Source organism: Mixophyes fleayi, chromosome 2 (genome assembly GCF_038048845.1).
Source record: "Mixophyes fleayi isolate aMixFle1 chromosome 2, aMixFle1.hap1, whole genome shotgun sequence".
NCBI lineage: Eukaryota > Metazoa > Chordata > Amphibia > Anura > Limnodynastidae > Mixophyes > Mixophyes fleayi.
Window position 1 is genome coordinate 110,211,655 of NC_134403.1, and position 22,120 is coordinate 110,233,774.

A 22,120-nucleotide genomic window follows, 5' to 3' on the forward strand; every position below is an offset into this window, starting at 1 on the left:
GAGCTGGCTGTTACAACACTAGATGTATCCCTAGAACCGGAATTTATATGCTGTCTTTATCTATAGCAAGCTACCATGCCCATAGACTGAAATATACTCACAGGTACCTTGATGCCTCCTTCCTTAAACTTAGGGTAATAGAGACTTTTATGAATGCCGGCTTGCAAGGGGGTATGGAGACTCAGAATAGTGCCACTAACTAGGACTAAAGAAGTTGGTTGATGGTAATTAAGATATGATTGGGTTTAGAAGACATAGGTGATAGGAGATATAAAGCAGTACTGTTTTCTATAGCAAGATCATAAGTATAAGAGTAGAAAATTAATCTGGCACATCATGGTATGTGGTATTTATCAGGTTCTCCCTGATTTGAACCATTCTTTTCAACCCACTTAGTTGGTCTATTGTGTGTTTATATTCTGTTATCTGTGCCTGTTGATACTACTTATCTGTTAATGAGGGCAGAGGTAGCCAATCCTTGGCAACATCCAGGGCTATACAAGGCCCGCTTAAACACAGGTGCATTTTGTGGCATTACCCTTATATCCAGTCTGTTCCTGGTACTCAACTGAACTGTTCTTTTTGTTCCTGTCTTTGTCCGTGACCTCGAGCCAAAAGTCATATTCATGCAAAAGTCCTTATCAGCTTCAGTTATAGTCAATTTCAGTCATAGTTTGTACCAGGTCAACTTGTTTTGTGTCAAATAGTAACAACAAATTAAAAAAAAATGCTATTACGTGTAGTTGTTAAAACAGAAACTGAATTCTAGGACTGCAGAGAAAGCCTCTCACCTTAAATTAATTCTGAAAGAAAGCATGTGCTCAAAGATCAGTATTAAATGTTTCTCTGAGATTTTTCTGTTCTTTAGTCTACATTAGCAGTAATAGTATGAAAATGCATTGTAAGGTGAGTTCAACACAGAATGCAAAGAAATAAACAGCAGTAAAGTTTTTTTTATTAAAAGAAACCAATGTATTTTGAAGGTAGACAATTATAGACAATATAAAGTAACTGTCATATTATAAGATTCCATTTGTCAGTTTACAGTACACAAAGATTCATTCTCTTTATTGACTTTTTTATTAATTTATCCTTATGATTTTACCATTATCATAGCAACCCTATACCTTCCTTTTGCACTATTGGCACACTCTATATTTATCTCAAATAAGTGCTTAATGCTGATTGTCGAACTTTTGTACATTTCAGCATTCATTTAAGGTAAGAGTCTTTCACCTGGGGGTATATATATATTTTTTTAACTATTTCTTTGTTAAGTGTATAAATAGTTAATAATGGATTGAAACATCTTATACAAATTGAATAAGGCATTAGAAAATCTATAATTTTCTACAAAAAAAATAAAATAAATATAAAGAATCTAAAGTATATAATTTTAATTAAGAAAAATAAGAAAAATAGAATTTAAGAAAAGTAAAGGTAAAGAAAAAGGGAAGAAACAAGGGGGAAAAAAAGGGGGGAGAGGTAGCAACCTCATTAAAATAATAGTTATCAAGTATCATTTTCGGCTAAAAGAGAGAGGGTTGTAAACAAGGGACACCAAATGACAAAATATTCTGCAAATTTGTCAGCTGAAGAGAAAGTTAATTCATCCATTAACCTGTATAATTCTATTCTTTGCAACCATTCCTTAATGGATGGGGGTGTGGAGGATTTCCAATGAACTGGTATCACTGCTTAAGCGGCAGAAATGAGATATTTCAAAATAGATTTTTTAAAACTAGCAATCAGTAAATGTATTTTATTTAGTAACCAAAAAGTAGGAACATCAGGAACCTTATCACCTAATATATCTGTAGAGATTGTTATAACCTGTGTCCAAAATGGCCGAAGAACCGGACAATTCTGCCAAATATGAAGGGGTGTGCCAGGGGCCTCTTGACACCTCCAACAAATGCCCAACAATTTTTTGCTAATTGGGCTGGGCATCTATACCATCTTGATACGACCTTATATTGGGTTTCTACAACTGGTGTACTAGAGGAACATGAATGGATTCGAAAATGTTAGGCCAAGCATCTTTCTGAATTTGGTTGTCTAAATCTGGTTTCCACTCTCTGGTAAATTTTGGTAAGGAATTAAATACATTTTCTATAAGAAGTGAATATATAGTAGAAAGGAGGTGGCGAGGGCAGTCAGAGGCTTGACAAATCAATTAAAAAGCTGTAAGGTCTCTTGTTGCATCTTAACGGGGAGGACCAGAGGACAGAAAATGTTTGATTTGGAGAAATCTCCAAATTTCAGAGTTTGGAAAGTCCCTCTTTGAATTACAGTGAAAGAAGACACACCTGTGGGGTCTATCAGCTGGCCAACTTGTGTGATCCCTGCTTGAACCCATATCTTAAATGGACCAATACGTTCAACTGGCGGCAACCTGGGGGTATATTTACTAAACTGTGGGTTGAAAAAATGGAGATGTTGCCTATAGCAACCTATCAGATTGTAGTTATTATTTAGGTAGTACATTCTACAAAATCTGATTGGTTGTTATAGCCAACAGCTCCACTTTTTCAAATCCGCAGTTCGGTAAATATATCCCATAGGGCCTGATTTTTTTAATTTGTTTTAATGGTAAACACATAATTCAAGATATTCTTACTATAGATACGATGCATTTTTATAGAACTATCTTCATTGCATACACATGTTCTGTGCTAGCTAGTGGCACACATATGTGAACTTATTAAAACATAGACTATGCTGTAACAGTCATCAGTATCAGTCAGCACTTACACCTGCCCTGTAGCTGTCAAACATGATATGGTTAAAAAACACATACTTAAGAAAAACTCAGGCTTTGCATTAGCCACATCTGTGTTTGCATGCCCTTGGCATGCCCTTTCTTTACTTTGCCTACATTACTCTACCCCCTTACACTCCCGTTCTGCCCTCTAAATCATAGACGCTTGTAAGTGTCATTTGCGTTCAGACTTGAATTGCATGCAATTGCAATCGCTGGCATAAGGTCCATTTCTGAGCAGGGCAGAGCTATTTCACGCAAGATATTGGCACATAAATGTACTTATTACAGGCCCCTAATGTTCAATATCAGTCTTAGGGGCACATTTATCAATATTCACATAAAGTGAAAAGTAGTTTTCAATCCTTATCGCAATGATAAGGATTGAACTATTTCTCACATTTATGTACAGCCCTGCACAGAAACAGCAGTTCCGAAAAACTGCTGTTTCTGCGATGTAAAAAATCATACTTACCCCCCTCTTCGGAAGCGCTGTCTCCGGGTCTTCTCCTCGTTCTTTTCATTCTTCAATTGCGCATGTCCAGTTCCAAGAACTGGACATGCGCACACAGATCCCCTCTCTGTCTCTGCAACGATAGTTGCAGAGAGAGCGCGCTGAGTGACAGGGAGGGATCATGTGATCCCTCCACACATGCGCTGTCCAGCTCTGCTCTTCGGAGCAGAGCTGACAGCATTAGATTTCTTCCATTCCGATGATGTACGCCAGCTTCATGACAAGTTCCCGAAAAATATGTTTTTTCGGGACTTCTGTTGAATGGTGACTGCTCCCAAAAACGAAGAGGAATGCAAAGCAGCAGATATCTATGATATCTGCTGCGATGCACCCTTAATAAATTTGCGGAGGACAGGAGGCACCTTAATGACCCGTTGAAAGCACTATCGTGCTTTCTTAAATATGCCCCTTTATGCCTTAGTGGCACTTTTGTTCTGTTTAACTATTTGCTATGACTATCTCTTACCAGAAGCTGAGACTTGATATGATGGATGCTAGCTGCCCACCAGATGAACACTGCATTGATGTCTGCGGACATATGTATTCCCCTAAAGCGATGTATTATTCTTACTCTTTCTGAGCATGTAAGATACTACAAGTAAGTACTTACTTGTAATTTTTTATTGTAATTTCAATGATGCATTCATAGTGTCTGCACCCCCTCTCTTATACTCTATCTAACATCTTTTGTCCTGTCCATGTATTATTGCTTTTATTCTCTTATCTAAGAATCTGATTGTTCTGTCCAGCTATTTACCCTTATATTCCAGTCTTGATCAAATTGGTGGTTTTTAATTCCTAGTGGCATCTATTTCACTGAAGAATCATCGTGAGGAGAAAGGTAGCCGCTATCAGCTAAAATGCTTGTAAGACCCTGACTTGGTTTCCACCTATGATATGAGTGTCAGGCCATTCTCATTCGTAGTACCTGTGTTATTCTGTATCTAATTTAAAAGTTTACTTTTGATGTATTTGTATCATCTTATTGCTTCTATTGACTCTTTGGTACTGACCTCTGACTACCTGTCTAAGTTCTGGCCTGTCTAATTATATGCTCTGAAGTCTTGACCATACCTTTGTCTCACCTGTCCTTCAGTTAACATTTTACATACCTCTTGTCTGCCTTCTCATGTCTCCGTAAAATAAATTTGCCTTTACTATGAATTTTTAGCCCTAGTTAGTAGTCATAATCCTCCAATTTACCCATCATGTCCCTCCTTGCAACAGCTTGCCATGGATTTCAATAAACACTCAGTTACTGAATAGCAATTTACTTTTAAAGTATGTCAACATAGAGGAAGAGTGCAGAAGGTGACAGGGACTAGTTGATCTAGGGAAAATGTAAGTGTATGGTTATAACGTATGTTTGTCAAGTTAGGACATGTTAGGAAAGAGGAAGATTAAAGTAAGCATGATAAAATGTTGAATGTATTTCCATGGATATTATCTAATGTTACATTCAGGAAGTCGTTTATGGGGGGAAAATGAGAGCTTTCATGATACAAGGTTGTAATCAGACAGAGGGTATGGGGAGATAGAGAGGGTGGATATTGGAATTAGAACAAAGATGTGCAAAATTAGGATAAAGCAGGTGACCATCTTCATTAGTAGGGAAATTAAAAATTAGGTTAGAGACACAGCACTTGGAGTATACTCCACACATGTTTTTGCCCCTTACAGCACAGGGGAACCAGTTATAATATGACATGAAGGCACATCATTAGAGAAAGGGTATCAAAAATGCATTGATAGGTGCTCCATAGGACTGAAAAGATATCAAATGTAAAAATAAAAATAACCAAAGTAAGCGTTACTTTATATAAAAAAACAATTTATTGCAACACCAATGTTAAAAACATCACTCAATATACAACACTAAAGTTATAAAAAATTCTCAAAAGTCTATAATATTGCCAATGAATATAAATTGGTATCCAAATGTCTCAGGTTCCTTCAAAAAGACAGGTAATCCTTATGTAAATAATTAGCTCTGTTTCCTGCAGAAACACGATCAAAGAAAGAGTCAATCATAGCATTTATAATATGAAACAAAAAGCAAAAATTCATCATCTTCCTATTATTATTATTATTGTAGATTTGTAAGGCGCCACAGTGCTCTGCAGCGCTATACAGTAGGGAAGACAAGGACATACATAAAACAGGACATACGCAAAACTAGAACAGACAAGGCAGACAGAAGGAATGGAGAAATGAAAACAAAGGGTATGGAGGACCCTGCTCATTAGAGAGCTTACATACTAAAGGGAAGAGGGCACAGCTGAAACAAAAGATTTGAAGGCTTTTTGAAAGTCTGATTGAGCATGGTAAGGAATTCCATAAGTGGGGAGCAGCACGGGACAAGTCTTGTTGGCGGGAGTGAGAGGTGGTTATCAGAGATGAGACAAGGCGCAAGTCAGTGGTAGATCTAAGAGGGCAAGAGGAAGAGTATTTTGATATGAGATTTGAGATATATGCAGGGGTGTTGTTGTTGATGGCTTTGTAGGTAAGGGTGAGTAATTTGAATTTGATTCTAGAGGACACATGGAGCCAGTGTAGGGATTTGAAAAGTGGTGCAGCAGTTGTGGAGCGGAGAGAGGAAGATCAGTCTTGCAGCAACATTTAGGATGGATTGAAGAGTGGATATATGAGTGACAGGCATGACAGATAGTAGGAGGTTGCAATAGTCAAGACGGGAGATGATGAGAGAATGGATAAGAGTTTTGGTAGCATGTTGAGTAAGAAAATGGCATATCCTGGCAAAGTTTTTAAGGTGGGATTGATAGGACTGTGAGAGAGTCTGGATGTGAGGAATAAGCAGAGGGCAGAGTCAAATGTGACACCAACGCAGCGGGCTTGGAAGACTAAAGAAATTGTTGTGTTACTGACAGTGAGGGAGATTTGAGGGTAATAATAAGATAATAAGTTCTGTTTTGCACATGTTGAGCTTTAGGTAGCATTGGGACATCCATGTGGAGATAGCAGAAAGATAGTTGGTTACACAAGATAGTATAGAAGGAGAGAGGTCAGGGGAAGAGATATAGGTTTGGGTGTCATCAGCGTAAAGGTGGTATTGGAGGTCGAATGAGTGAATTAGTGCCCCAAGAGAGGTGTACAATGAAAATGTAAAGGGCCAAGAACAGAGCAGAGTGGGAGTGGAGGGAAGTTTTTGCCAAAGGTAGAAACACTAAAGGACCGGTTCTATCGGTAGGAAGTAAACCAGGAAAGGACTGTGTCACGAAGACCAATGGAGTGAAGGGTGTATAGGAGAAGAGGGTGATCAATAGTATCGAAAGCAGCAGAGAGATCTAGGAGAATGTGAATGGAGAAATTACCATTAGATTTTGCTGTAATAGAATCACTTCAATAGGAAGTGGGCAGATTTGGGAAAATGTCCTACTCTTCCAGGCATTCGGGAGACCTACCTGGAATTCGGGAGTCTCCCAGATATTCCAGGAGAGTTGGCAAGTATGCTTATACAAGGTAAAGTGACAAGAGTGTGGTGTTAGTGATTAAAGACTAAAAGCATTTCATCCCACAAACTACACAATAAGTCTGAATATTCACATAGCAATATCTTGCGATGGCTGAAGATGCAGAGGTGATAGTAAGTACGTTTAATAAAGTTTTAAATTTTTGTGATTTGTTTGGAAAAGCTAGCTTGCTTGGATATGCCCTGTAATCTACTATAGACATTTTGAACAGGTTGCAAGAAGTGATTTAGAAAGGCATAGAAATGGATAGCTATTGATGTTTACAAATGTGCTTTATCTAAATGCACACCAATGGACAAGTGATGAGAATTGATACAGAAAAAAGAATGTTTGTTCAAAAAAGCTATTCTACAAGCTTAATTTCTTTTCCCAATTTGTCGTGAGGAAAACATAATGTAACTAGCCCCACAAAACCCAAAAGACCATGATAAGAATTCAGAGTCATGAAGACAAATAAAATGAGCTTATTAGCTGCACTGCAATGAACAAACAGTCGTGTGCAATGATCAATATTTGACAATTGAACAACAGAAGATGTCTGTACAGGTCACAGAAAGACATAGTATCCACATTTTTTAGATGTAAAGAAAATGTTACTTGGACAAGTAATATAACCTGTCGCTTTTTATATGTCAGTTGGTATGCTTCTTGTGAAAGTAAAAAGTAGTTGTATGCATGTGTAAGAGACTTCATTTAAAGTATAGTCATTCTCAATATAAAGTAAAAAAAATACAATCAAAACAAGTTGCATGTTGGGCTGGGGGGTTCTCAATGAATTATTTCTGAAGGTTGTGCCCTGTAATGCTATACAAGTTTGAGTATTGCCGCAAAAGTCGTATTGTATATCGTTTTAGCTTCACTAAATCTTAAATAACACTGGTAAGAAAAAGATTGTGCATTGACCACGAGACACATACTATTGTAATATTTTTTAAGCTTTAGGAAGGCAAATCCTGTATGAACATTTCAAAACTCTGATTAAGTTGATAGATGCAATTACTCTTCACTAAAGGATGCTTTAGTGAAAGCTTTCACAAGTAAGTAGAAGATTTAACACAAAGTCAAGGGAAACAGGTTCTGCAATGCGTTAATCATTTTGCTTTTGACAAATGTGTTATTTTTATTGCAGAGATGGGATGTGAAAAATAACTAGTTCAGTGTAAAAAAATATTACATAGGTTGTAAAATACCATTATGGAAATTAAATTTTAGATGTTATTATATATTGCATTTTTTTCTCAAAATGCTGAAGTTTTAGATATTTACACATTAACAATGTTATTCTGTTTCCTAGAATCATGATTATAGCCTTATCAGGATATTTAGGAAAATAAAATACTAAAGTTGTCATGATATACCCTAAAATCTGAAGTTACTTTAACTAACATTGTTTCTAGCATATCCCTGTGTGTAAGCAAACAATGATTTAATGTATTTTCCTCAGAGGCTTTCCTTATGTCACTTGTCCTGTGATTGTTTATTCAGAGCTGTCTACTATCACAGAAGAGCAGACAATCCTTTTCTTATTAAGGGGTACGAGACCCACATATCCTAAAAGATTAGCTGAAAATTATTTGGCTATTAAGGAGCATATTTGGAGCACTCCAGGTTCAGTGTATAATCCTTATGAGAAACTTAATAGATCAAAGCAAAACTTTCCATAATCCACATTTGAGAAGACCTGTATATAAATGTTTAACCACTCGACCTAGCAAGATGATGTATGCCAATGACATTTAAGAAACTTATAGGAATAAAGTACCTCCAAAACCTTACAAGTGCAAAGTAGCTAAAACAAAGCAGCCTTAAAAGTTTTTAGAAATATCAACTATAACCAGTATATAAAACTCCTTCGCTTATCAGTACCTGCACCTGTTCCACTGCTTTAAATACCTGTCACAAACACTGCTCCTTACGGTTCATCCTTTGTCTTTGCTGCTGCTTTTTTTCTGAATATTCTGTTCCAGTCTGTTACTTGGTTTTGGCCTCTGCCTGTGACCTGACCATCTCTGATTGCTGCCTAGATTGACCTAGCGCTTGTGTCCCAGACTACGTATATTGCTGCCTGGACCGACCCTTAGCCTGTTGTTTGACTCTGCCTTTCGTTTATGATTAATTTATGATTCCACTTTCCAGCCTTAATTTCATGGTGCCTGCTGGCTGCTCCATTGGACTTACCTGTGTTCTACCTGCTGCCTGTGATACCATTTCCCAGCCTCAGGTTTGTGGTTCCTGCTGTCTGATCCATTGGCCTTACATGTTTTCGCTGTGTATCAATATGTATCAGTAATGCTTGATCTGGTTTCTGCACCATCTTCACACAGGCCACAACCGACAATAACCCAACGTTAAATCTGTTGTTCCTATACACTGAACTATTTATCATTCCCTGCATCCATGGCTCAAACCCTGCAGACCTGCTACCTTGTGCTGCAGTTAACCCTTAATATTCTGCTACTGTTGTTGCTGTGTACTAAACCTTGCCATTTCTGATGTTTATAACATATCATATCTTGTATTTCTCTGCATGTCTCCTTCACTTCTTATCGTCTGACATCCCCACCATCATCATGTGTAATTTCAGCATCCCTATTGCTAATGCATGTTCCAATGCTGCTTCAACACTACTCTATCTAACCTTCTCACTTGACCTCTCCCAGTGGATTGAAACTGCTACTCATCAGGATGGCCACTGTCTTGATCTTGTTTTTCTAGATTATGCTCAGTTTCTGTTTTCCTTAACACTCCTATTCCCCTTTCGATCATCACCTTATTAGCTACTCACTGACCTCCACTTCTTTAACCTCTCTGCTATCAAACTCTTCCATGCCTCCTCATACCCACAGGAATATGAACTCTATTGATATTCAACAGGTTTCCATCTCTCTTCAACACCTCTCTCCATGATTTCTACATTCTCCTCCATTGATGTGGCAGTTCCTCAGTTTCACCAAACCCTAGCAACAGCCCTTAATCAAGTGGCTCCTGTGACTCTTCATATGCTACATAGAATTCATTGTCAACCATGGCATGGCACACTAAATTAACATGATATTTACAAAAACCTTTCTCATAAAATAGAACATTACTGGAGTAAATCTTGTACCTCTTATAATTTCATCACAAATACTGTTATCTAACACACCTATTGAAATGCTCTGGACACTGCAAAATAAACATAATTCCAATCTTTCATCTATGCTAAGGCTTCTAATCCCAAACACCTTTTTAAATCTCTTCTAAACCCCCCCAACCCAAACCCTCCGACTACCATCAGTGTCCTATTTCAAGGACAAGATTAATAAGATCTGGCTTAAAATGGTCTCATCCCCTTCGAACAAGCAATCTGCTCAATTACAGTGAACAACCTATTAGATTCTCTTTAGACAGACTTTGGCTCTCAACACTCCACAGAGACTGCGCTAGCAAAGGTTGTCAGTTTGATCACAGCTCTCTTTTAATTCTCCTGGATCTCTCTACTGCATTTGACACTGTTGGCCACTCTCTCCTCATACAAATGCTACAATCCCTAGGTCTTCAAGACAATGTTCTATACTGGTTCTCATCCTACCTATCTAATCATTCTTTCAGCGTTAATTTCTCTGAATCCACCTCTGCTCAGCTGTGCTTCCTTTATCTGTCGGAGCACCACAAGGCTCAGTCCTAGGTCCTCTGCTATTCTCTATCTACACCACTTCTCTTGGAAATCTAATAAGCTCATTTGGATTTCAGTATCATCTGTATGTGGATGATACACATATTTATCTATCCTCTAATGATTTCTCATCATCTGTGTTGTCTCGTATTACTGACTGTCTTTTCGTCTTGGATGTTCTCTCGCCAACTCAAAAGCAATCTTTTCAGAAACTGAATTAATAATATTCACACCTACCAACAGAAGCTTCCTGCCCATCAATTCTATTTCTGTTGACAACATGACCATAAATCCTGCCCTGCAAACTCACTGCCTAGGTGTATTCCTTGACTATCCTTTGTTCCCCACATCAACTCTATATCTAAATAATGTTACATACAGTACATCTAAAAAACATTTCCAGAATATGTACATATCTCACTCACACAAGACACTGCAAAAACTTTAACTCATGTACTCATCATCTCCCGCATTGGGTAATGCCATTCCCTCTTTACTGGTATACCCAAAATCAAACTGTTAACGCTCCAATCTATTTTTCATGCAGTGGCTAGATTGATTTTCATTACAAATTGTTCTTCCTCTGCTGAGTCACTCTGTCAGTCTCTACATTGGTTGTCTGTTTTCAAATGAAACCGATATAAAATTCTTCTACTAACATACAATACCATCAACAAAATTGCAAAAACATACGTCTCCTCACTTGTCTTAAAATATCTCCCAACTCCACATCTCCATTCTGCACAAGATCTGCATCTCTCTTCCACTCTCATTACATCCTCTCATTCCCAGTTACAGGACTTTTTTCAGACTGCACCCACTTTGTGGAATTTCCTCCCTCGCACAATAAGATTTTCCTCTAGTCTTCAGATCTTCAAGCACTCTCTGAAAATCCACCTCTTCAGACAAGCTTCCTCAACCACCCTCTTAATCTCCCTAGGCTACCCTATTACCACCCTCTACACAGTTAATACAGATAACAACCCTTTGACCAACATTGCTGTGTGACTGATCATATGGCTCACTCAATACTTTTTACCTTTGCATTCTAGCTGGACCAATATGCAATATGACATAGCACTTACCCCTGTATATCAATCTCCCATTGTCCTATAGATTGTAAGCTTGCGAGCAGGGAACTCTTACCTCTCTGTCTGTATGTATTAACCAGTATTGTTTTATTACTGTTTGTTCCCAATTGTAAAATACTATGGACTTTTCTGGAGCTATATTAATAAATGTTGATGATGATGGTGATGATGAGTTGCTGCTTACAGGTGCTTTGCACTTATTGGTTTCCATGTATGTCTGCCTTAATAAACAGACTTTGTTTTATTCAAACACTTCTGTCTCACCCTGAGTTCATATCAGAATCATAACAAGGTGCTTATTTTTTCAAAAACATATTAACGATGAACGAAACGTGTGTCTAAACAAACTTAGATTTTCAGGTGGATTTATCTCTAAAGTCTTCAAATGATCAGAGTAAATGATTTTATTCCAATAACTTAACTTTCAAAAATCCTTCCAATCTTTTTTTGGTGTTCCAACTAGTCAGGAAGTTTTTTCTCCAAATATTGCAGGTACATATAAAAGACCAATAAGAACAGTAGTGTAAATCCGTTAGGATGTTTAAAAAACACCCATTGTGAAGCCGAAGTAAAACAGGATGTGTACTTTTTCAAAAAAGTTAGAAAGTGCACAAATACACTCAAGAGGGGTAAAGGTGTGTAAGCTAAGGTGGCAGATACCTTAAAAGTATGTGAGTATACTTCTTCTATTTCTGTGTTTTATTTCTTGTCTATTTTAAACTGTTTTTCTTTGATATTTCTGTATGTCAAATTGATTTTACCACTTTATCCAGTAAGTATTAAGACTTTTTGTCATTCTTTAATCCCATTTAATAATGCTCTGTCTATTTATTATTCAAAAATCCACTAGTCAGATTGGCTTGGTTTTAATAGCATCACATTTATGCAGGTAATTGTTTGGTTTACAGCATCACATATTAACTTAGGATGTGATTCCATTTTTAGAATCGGACAGGGTGTGACTGAAGACTTCCTCAGAGTGTCAGCCCTTGATCTAGCATTTTTAAATATATATATATATATATATATATATATAATATTTCAGCTGGACGGCAGTTTCTTCTCTTACATGACACCTATTTGCTGATACAAAAGTGGAAGCTGCTCAAATCAATTTATAGGCCATAACAGGTGCTTGAAAGGGTGGGGTTATCCTGCAAGGAACATACACACAACATTTTTTCCCCCAGCACACTGCTATAGCCAGCAACAGATCTGCCATTTCTACTGTAGATAAAAATGCAAAAGTCTTTGTTGCACACATTTGCAAATGTATGTTTAAGCCATCCGCCACGCCAAGGCGCTTTTGCTAATAGGATGGTCCTACTCTAAACAATGAGAGTCCCATATATTTGGGCCATACATATGTGTTTTTAAATTGAGAGCCAACTTACCAAAGAGGTACCCCAGAAGCCTCCAAACAGCAATTCAGTGCCAGTACCCCCTCTCAGCTACTGACACAAACATGCCTCTCAGACAAATACAAAAGTGGAAGCTGCTCAAATCAATTTATAGGCCATAACAGGTGCTTGAAAGGGTGGGGTTATCCTGCAAGGAACATACACACAACATTTTTGCTGATGTCCAGTCTGAGATTGCAAAACATAACATAGAGTTAGCGCCACAATAGTGTATTACTTTTACGTCAATTGATCAAAAGTGCCAGTGCCCAAAGTAAACTCGTGCCAAAAGGAGATATATAAAATGCTTATCTGATCAATATGCTGAACACTATGCTCTCCGTTACTCAGATTTGTCCTGATAATGGAAGTCTTCCAGGATATAGCTGTAGGCTCAAAGATGCCACAACATAGTGTAATATGCTCCAGATTTAACCAGTATACAAGTAACAAGTAACAAATATTCATTTATTTAATACAGTAAAAAATTAGATACATACATTAGAACAGTTTTCCTTACATATCTTACATGTTTCGTCTCAGAAGACTTTATCACGGGGTATATCTACATCATATCTTGGAAGCTTTAAATAGTGGGTAAAGTCCAGAGCTGTCCAATGCCCACTCGATATTTGAAAACCACGGGCGGGCTCCATACTTCCAGTCCGGTAGTTCCAGAAGTTCGTCATGATGTCATTTCAGGTAATCCGAAACTTGTAAATCTTCTATTACTTAGTACTTTCTATAACGTAACGTCACTTCTGGGAACATGAAACCAGTATATCTAATATATAGCCAATCAAAATTGAATTTTTATAACAACAAAACAATACCTAATGCATTTAGAATTAATTAATCATAATAATGTAGCTACAATATGAATTGCATACATTTAAAAAGCATCCATATTTACAAGAAAATTTGTACATTATAAAATATCACTGAAAATATCTAATAGGAAACAAAATCTTTCTTACAAAACATTTCTTGCTTGAATGAATTAACTGTCCCATCCAACCATTAATATAGTTTATACAGTTAGCAAACAATTAATATATCTTTATCCTCTGTATAGTGTCACATCACTTTCAGGGTTATGAAACTGTTGTATCTCACTATTAGAGACCTAATATAATTATATTGATCTCAGATCGATTTACAAAATGGAAAAAACACACACTCCTTGCAAATATTATCAAGGATATCTACTACTATACAGAGCCACTCTGGCAGGACTCACTAAAACAACAAATAATTGCATATGGAATATAGCAATATTGTATCCATAGAGCTCATTATTCTAACATGACATACTGATATCCCCTATACAGTCTCTAGTTAATGGGCAGCACAGTGGCCTAGTGGTTAGCATTTCTGCCTCACAGCACTGCTGTCATGAGTTAGATTCCCAACCATGGCCTTATCTGTGTGGAATTTGTATGTTCTCCCTGTGTTTGCGTGGGTTTCCTCTGGGTGCTCCGGTTTCCTCCCACACTCCAAAAACATACTGTTAGGTTAATTGGCTGCTATCAAAATTGACCCTAGTATCTCCCTCTCTGTCTGTCTGTCTGTGTGTGAGTGTGTGTTTATATTAGAGAATTTAGACTGTAAGCTCCAATGGGGCAGGGACTGATGTGAATGAGTTCTCTGTACAGCGCTGCGGAATTAGTGGTGCTATATAAATAAATGGTGATGATGATGATGATAGTTTTCAAGATAAATTAAGTAAATTCACCCACAATTTTTCCTAAAAAGACAAAACAACAAGAAAAGAAAGAAAAAGAGAAAAGATACATTAGTTGATTAAAGGCACAATTTCAAAGACCTCATTTAGGCCTTTAGGGGCTAGAGTGTCCAATTTATAAATCCAGAACATTTCACAGCATACAAGCTTATTATTTTAATTCCCACCTTTTTCCCCCAAGGTCACATGTTCAATGGCCTTGAATCTAAGTGCAGAAAAATCACCATTGTGAAATTTACTGAAGTACCTAGAAACCGTATGTAGATCTGATTTGTTTTTAATTGTTCTTACATGGTCTTGGATTTAAATTCTTTTGACTTCTTAAAAACTATGTCTGGTTGGTTATCAACTTTGATCTAAGAATTGTATCCATTTGAATCATTTTCCAATGCTTTTTCAAGACGTGCTGAATCTTATTTTTATGCCAACTAAAAGTTGTTGTGATGGAAATTTTAGGATCTCTTGTAGAACCATTTTTATTGTTAATGTTGTCATTATTCTCGCTTTGTACTGCAAGATCTCAATTCTGTCTCTAAGCTGTATGTTTTGCCATGCCTCATTGATAACTTTATCTGGTTAACCCCTTTCTTTAAATCTGTTGACATATATTTGTGTTTGCTCATTACATATTTCATTATTCGTACAATTGCTCTTGATATGATTAGATTGAGAGGCATGTATATTATTTTCCAGTTTAAGAGGTGACAGCTGCCATAATGGAAATAACTGTTTGCATCCACTTATTTGATATATATTTTAGTCTCAATCTTCCCATCTATAATCTTGATTACTAAATCCCAAAATTCCACAATACTACTATCTGACTTGGAGGTGAATCATTTTTCTCCGGTATCTAAGAAAGCCCTCCAACATATCGACATGACCATTCCAGACATCCCGGATCATACAGTAGCACATATTACCTTAGGATGGGATTCCATTCTTAGGATCAGGCAGGGAGTGACTGAAGATTCCCTAAGAGTGCCAGCTCTTGAACTAATAATCAAATATATATATATATATATATATATATATATATATATATATATATATATATATATATATATATATATGCACATACTGTGATTTTTTGGGGGGCTAGTCATTATATACAAATTAAGTGGTAAATTCCCTAACCGTTCAAGACAGGAAAAGTGGAGCTGTTACCCATAGCAAACAATCAGATTCTAGCTATCATTTTGTAGAATGCACTTGATAAATTATAACTAGTATCTGATTGTTTGCCATGGGCAACACTTCCGCTTTTCCTTTGTAGAAGATTTAGTACATATACACTTAGATGTTTTCTGTTGATTACCTTTTTACACCCATAAGTCATACACAGGTGTGTTTTGTCAGGACAGCTGGGAACACTTTTTTGCTTTTATTATTATATCTTAGCATTCATGATAATTGTTTTAATGGAATGGGGCTAGCAATATCCTCCCTACATCAGGTGGTGACCAATTGTACTACAAGAAAGTAAGAAATCTACTTATATCTCTCACTCTCCATTTTACCACTGGTACAGCAAATGGTTTAATGGCTGTAGCCATAAATACATGTCAGTTATTACTACCATATGTACAATCTGATGGTGTTGATCTATTATTTGGAATTGCATTCATGATCTGCATAGTTTAAATAGATAAGAGTGTACTCTGCAGTTACAATAAAAATAATAATCATCTATATGTAGCATCCATTATAATTTCAAAACATTTTTAACTTGACCACTGTCATATGCACATTGTTCAGAAAGACTCTAAATTGTGATCTGGTTCTGTTGTTACAGTATTTGGTGGTAGTTCTGAACAAAAACGTTAACAATTGTTTTTTCCCCTTCAATCATTCAATTTGTTAAAATTACTTGCCATGTGGATATAAACTGTGTACACTGTAAGAGGGAAAAAATGTTTTGTACTGCACATACAAATGGACAACACTGTAAAAATGCAAATATATATTTTATGGAGAGGGATAAAATTCAGCTACTGTGAGTGCTGTGTCCAATGTAAGTGAATGTGTTAGGGTTCCGCTGGTTGTTCCCTGAATCTAAGCTACTGTGTAGGTTTGACTCCCTCCGAAGAACTGTTCCCTGCATCCTTGCTTTCAATCAAGTCTGAACTGCAGTGCAGGTATGTCTTCAATAAATAGCTGATTGGTGAGCTGCACTATTTAAATACCCTTACTGCCTTTGTGCCTTGCCAGTCATAGATTTGGATAGTGTTTAACACACAAGCCTCCTGGCTCCTGCATCTTGTCCTGTTTGTTACTGACCTTGTACTGGTTCCTGTATCAACATTTCATTTGTATCCTGACTTCTGGACTTAACCATACAATTTTGCTGGTTCTGGCTCTGCTCAAATTGGACTTCTGTTACCTGGTTACTTCACACAACTTTGCTACTTTTTTACTCTGCTTCTGTTTGTTTCTGTAGACACTGACTGTGGTAACTACCCACAGCTCTTTAGTAGAGCTTTGCAGTGACTATTGGACTCAGGGCATGCCAATGAAGATGGGGTGATTTAAGTTCTGGGCTTCTCTTACTTATGCTTTTTAGCCACATCACTTGCATCAGCTACAGGGCAGTTGTAAATACCGACTGATAGTGATAACTGTCATGCATCCATTATGTTTAATCAAAAACTACACATATGCATGCCACAGAACATATGTATGCATGTAAGTGAAACTATAAAACTGGATTTTATGTACTGTACACATTGAGAACTTACTGATTTATGCATTTAATGTAATAAAATAAGATTTATTTGAGTTCAGTTTCAGTTAATTTATTTTATAAAATATATATTTTTTTGCATTTCTGGGACAATATATTGCCCATATGTATGTGTGTGTCCTGCAGTCTGTCTACATAAAGCAAGTAACATTTTTCCGGATCGTACTTACACCCAGATTCAAATGGAAACATATATTGAGTTCCGCTTACATTTGAATATGGGCGTACGTGCGCACAAGTCAAATATATGCTTTTAAAATGTAAGCTCCAGTTTCGTATGACAAAGACCAAGTTGATATAATTATATTTAAAGGAAAATATATAATTAAAAACATTTGTGTTGTCTCCTAAATGTGCAGCCATAGGTACATGTCTAGTTTGCTATAGGGTAAATACAGCCTTATGCAGTGGAATATCTGTTGTGAAAACACCTTTAACTCTCACTAATATAAAGAAATATTTGTTTCTACCTAAAAGGGAAAACATTAGAACTTTTTTGCCCTGCCACAAAATGAGAATGTGCTGATGACACCTACCAAAAATCCACTGCTAGTCTGTAATTTGCCAACAGAATTACTTGTGTCCAATGAGTGTCCTCCACATTAATATTATCTATTCTGGGCACAATCTGTCACAATTTTTTTAAATGTTTATATTTTCAAACCATGCACACATTGTAAATGATCAGATTTACCATAAGACCAGAAACTTGGTAACGACTCCTGACCACAACCCTTTGCCTTCCAAACCACCTTTTCCTGTAGAGAACACAAATCTTGCATTTTGACTAATTCTTGTGTGTTTATCCTTTCAGAGACCATTATTCTGTCAGTTGTCTGTAAGGCTGGCGGTCTGATCACCAACTCACAGAACAAGATGGCGGAGGTCTTTGCCTATAGCAGCCGCCTTTCCCTTAGAGCTTGATATGCTCACCGGTACTCAGATGCCCCCAGGACTTAACTCCAGGCATAGTGTGAGTTGGTAATACAGGCCTGTAGTGGCAGGCCAGGAAGCTGGATAGTAGGCAGCGACTAGTCACACAGTAGCCGAGATCAAGGGTCACAGGCAAGCAGAGTAATCAATAAACATGCCAAAGGTCAGGGTCACAGGCAAAGTAGCGGAGTCCAAGGTACAGGCCAAAGGGTCATGGTCACGGGCAAACAGGCAGAGTCCAAAGTCCAGGCAGGGGTCATACACAGAAAATCCGACAGGCAGTGTATCCACAGGACAGGATCTAACAACAGATAGCAGGTCAGCAATACTGGGACAGAAGCGCTATAACCGGCAGGGAGGCTAAGCTCTCCCTGCCTTAAATAGTAGAATCCACCAATCAGGGCTTTGCCCTGTAATAATATTCAGGGCCAGACTGACAAGGACAGTATTAATTAATCAGCCCGCAGGCTGCACCTCTGCATGTGTGCCCGGCTGCCAGACTTGCCAGGGCGCATAGAACCTTAATTCGGCGTCCGGCCCTTGCCCTGGAAACGGTCGGCCCGGTCATCACTGCAACGGTTGAGACATCGAAGAGAGGGGAGGTGAGTCGCGCCGGTGCCCGCAGCCGCCGCGGCTCTCTAACATTGTCATAAATAGATAAACCTGCTGTGCACTTGGCAGCTCCACCTACCCTGTCACACCCACTCTGGTGGGCCCCTAGCGTTGCAGTCCATCGGTGGGCCCTTCATGCCCCAGTCTGACACTGAATACATACAAAGAACAGTGAGTTTATCTGGGAGCTAACACTTATAACCTGTTTCATTAGACTTCGTTACAAACACACTTTGTTTTCTGTACAGAAAAATAGTTTTCCTAATGTTGGTAAACACTTTCCTGAGATTTTAACAATTCCTTTACAATTCCAACAAAATAACTGTTTAAACATGTGGTAAATGTACTGGGAGATATATGCGCATGCTATGCAAACAAACCATATATTAATCATAAAATGACATGAAAAATAAACATTCTATCTTTCTTATCTCTAGATTCTTCACCAGCACCTCTTAGATCACACAAAGCGGATATTCAGTTTAAGAACACTGGATGATAAAAAGGCATAGAAGTATTTGTGTTCTTACCTGTATATGATGCGTCTCTCCCACCCTTTGTTGGTAAACTGCAATCCGTAGGTTTTGCGAATCCTTAAGTAGTGTGGCACCATTTAAAGCCCCCATGCTGTTGTGTCCGCACTAACCTTAACAATAAATATTGTCCAATGCGATTAATGTGGTTAAGTATAAAAGGTATAAAAAAATACAAGAAAGATTTTACTTTGATAGCCTTGCACTTAAACCCCAATGAAAGCCAATATCTCAGAATTTAATCAGGAATAATCAGAGGCCTGGTCCTCATCCAGATCCATTTAAGCTTGCTGAGCTTTGCTAGTTAGATATGGCATCAGCCTCTCAGCCCAAACTTTAGAAGGCCAATTTGTCCTTTTTGCAACTCCATCAAAAGACACCATGTACAATTAAATGTCATCAGCTGAAAATATTTTCTGCAAACCAGGCGGCATGTTTCTATCATTCCTCACTTGGGCTAACTCTTCCTGCAACAGCCTGGTACTTTCCAATGGTGCCTCTGCAACTCATAGCACCTGATCCTCCTGCTCTATTACTACATATATTGGGGAAACTGCAAATTCACAAGGATTTTATTATAATCCATTGAACTAGCATTTCAAAACTTTTGAATACCAATTGGTTTTGCATTACACTTTATTGCTGTCAGATTATCTGAAGAGTAAAGCAGACGTTTTCCTCTCACTCTTCTTAGTCCTCCCTGTCAGTAAGTGTACAGTAAGTACAATACGGGGAAGGGGCTCCATGTACAGTCACAAATGTGACTGCATTGGGGGTTTTTTGCCAGGGCTGCTTTTAAGTGCCATCCTGAACCAACTTTGTGCAATTTACATAATTACTTGCCAATATGTAATCTGTTCTTTCTTCAAAAGTTTTATAAATGATTTAGAACCTACAAAATGAATGGATAAAATGTATTCACACCATCCATATTTTCTTGTCAAAGTGTGTTTATGCACTCTGCCACCTTTTATGCAGACTCCATACTTGAGTAGGAGTAATATTGTTATTTAATGATGTGTGATGTTCAAGGCTCTATTCAAAGTTATTCTGCTCTAGTTCATTCAAGTTAGTGATTTGTTTGCTGCATTTTGAACAAACCATAAATGTCCTTATATTTGTTAACAGTGTGGCTTATTCTTTCTGTCAGGAAAAGCACAAAGGATATTTTAAACCTTTTTTTCCTCATTTTCAAAACTATTCCTGTCAGTTGCTTTACAATGTTGCTTCAGTTTAAAATGTTGCAAGTGCTTGCAGCAAGATGAAACATTTTCGGTAGTATATTTGTATGTCTGTTTTTTGTTTTAAATATATTAAAAGGGAATCATCATGTGACCAGATGGGTCTATAGCTACCATTTACCATCTGCCACAATGGACCAAAAGACTACCTTGTCTACCTGGACATGGATAGTCCCTATTACATAATTTACCATCTATACAGACTTTTGTTAATTCCCATGTTTGGAATATACAGACACAATACAAACTGTTAAATGTAGCTAGGTGGGCTGCATATGTTTTATTTGGATATGATGTCTGCTGAACTGTTTTATAGCCAACCACCCCTTCCCAAGAACAGGAATACTGAAGCACCTGGAAACCCTCCACATCACAAATTCATGGTAGAGGTTAAAAGAGGAAGTTGCCTTCATTAATTGGGATTAAGCACTGTATGAACAGTTTGAGCAACTATTGTTTCCCTTTGAACTTTCCTAGACTACTGGGCAGGTGCTGACTGGCAAATGTTAGCCCGGGGAAGAAATTCAGCTCAGCAGCCTACAAGGAACATTTAAAGGAATACATACAGGGGGCCCAGTGACCCCGCCTAAAGTAGCTCACTGTGGGACTGGCCCAGGGGACAAGTTCCTCTTAGCTCAGCCAGTCCCTGCTCATGGGCACCATCTCAGCAGGATGGTATACAATGTGTGGCTGAATATCCATCCCACCCAATTCCATCCCCTGGGCAGCTCCCAGCCAATCTGTTATTACATTTAATTCTGATAATTACATTGTTATTTAAAAATAATTTTGTTTATATAGCACTTTGCTCCCAATAGGACTGCAATGGTGGCACTATTAAGCATTCCCACACATTTATTGATTTATTATTGAGTAAACATATAAACAGTAATTAATTATTTTCCTGGTACCCACCAGACAGGGGTCCTGGGAAAGGTCCAGTGCTACTTAACATTGGGCCAGACATCTCTACATATGGTGGCCCAAACACAACCACATCTTTTTCTGGAAGGATTTCCAGTGGGTTATTCTGCATTTTGACAAATTTAACATTTTTTATTTTTTTTTATATTAAACTAAATTGGGATGCAATATCTAATGTGCCAATTTGAAAACCAGCTGTGTTTCAGAGATTTGACCTTTAATAAATTTGGCGGTTTGAAAATCACCCCTGACATTTCTGAAAAATAAGTGGTTTAAGTGAACAACACTTTAGCAAATATCTCCCTATGTATCCAGTAGTCTTCCCTCATACTGAGCTGGTGAAAAGCTAATACACAGTGCTTTAAGTGAAAATATTCAATATTATTTATTTAAAAAAAAAAAAAAATTTTTATTAAGGCATGTCTAAATTTACATTACAGTTAAAGGATAGAAACAAAGGAAAAATATATCCACATGG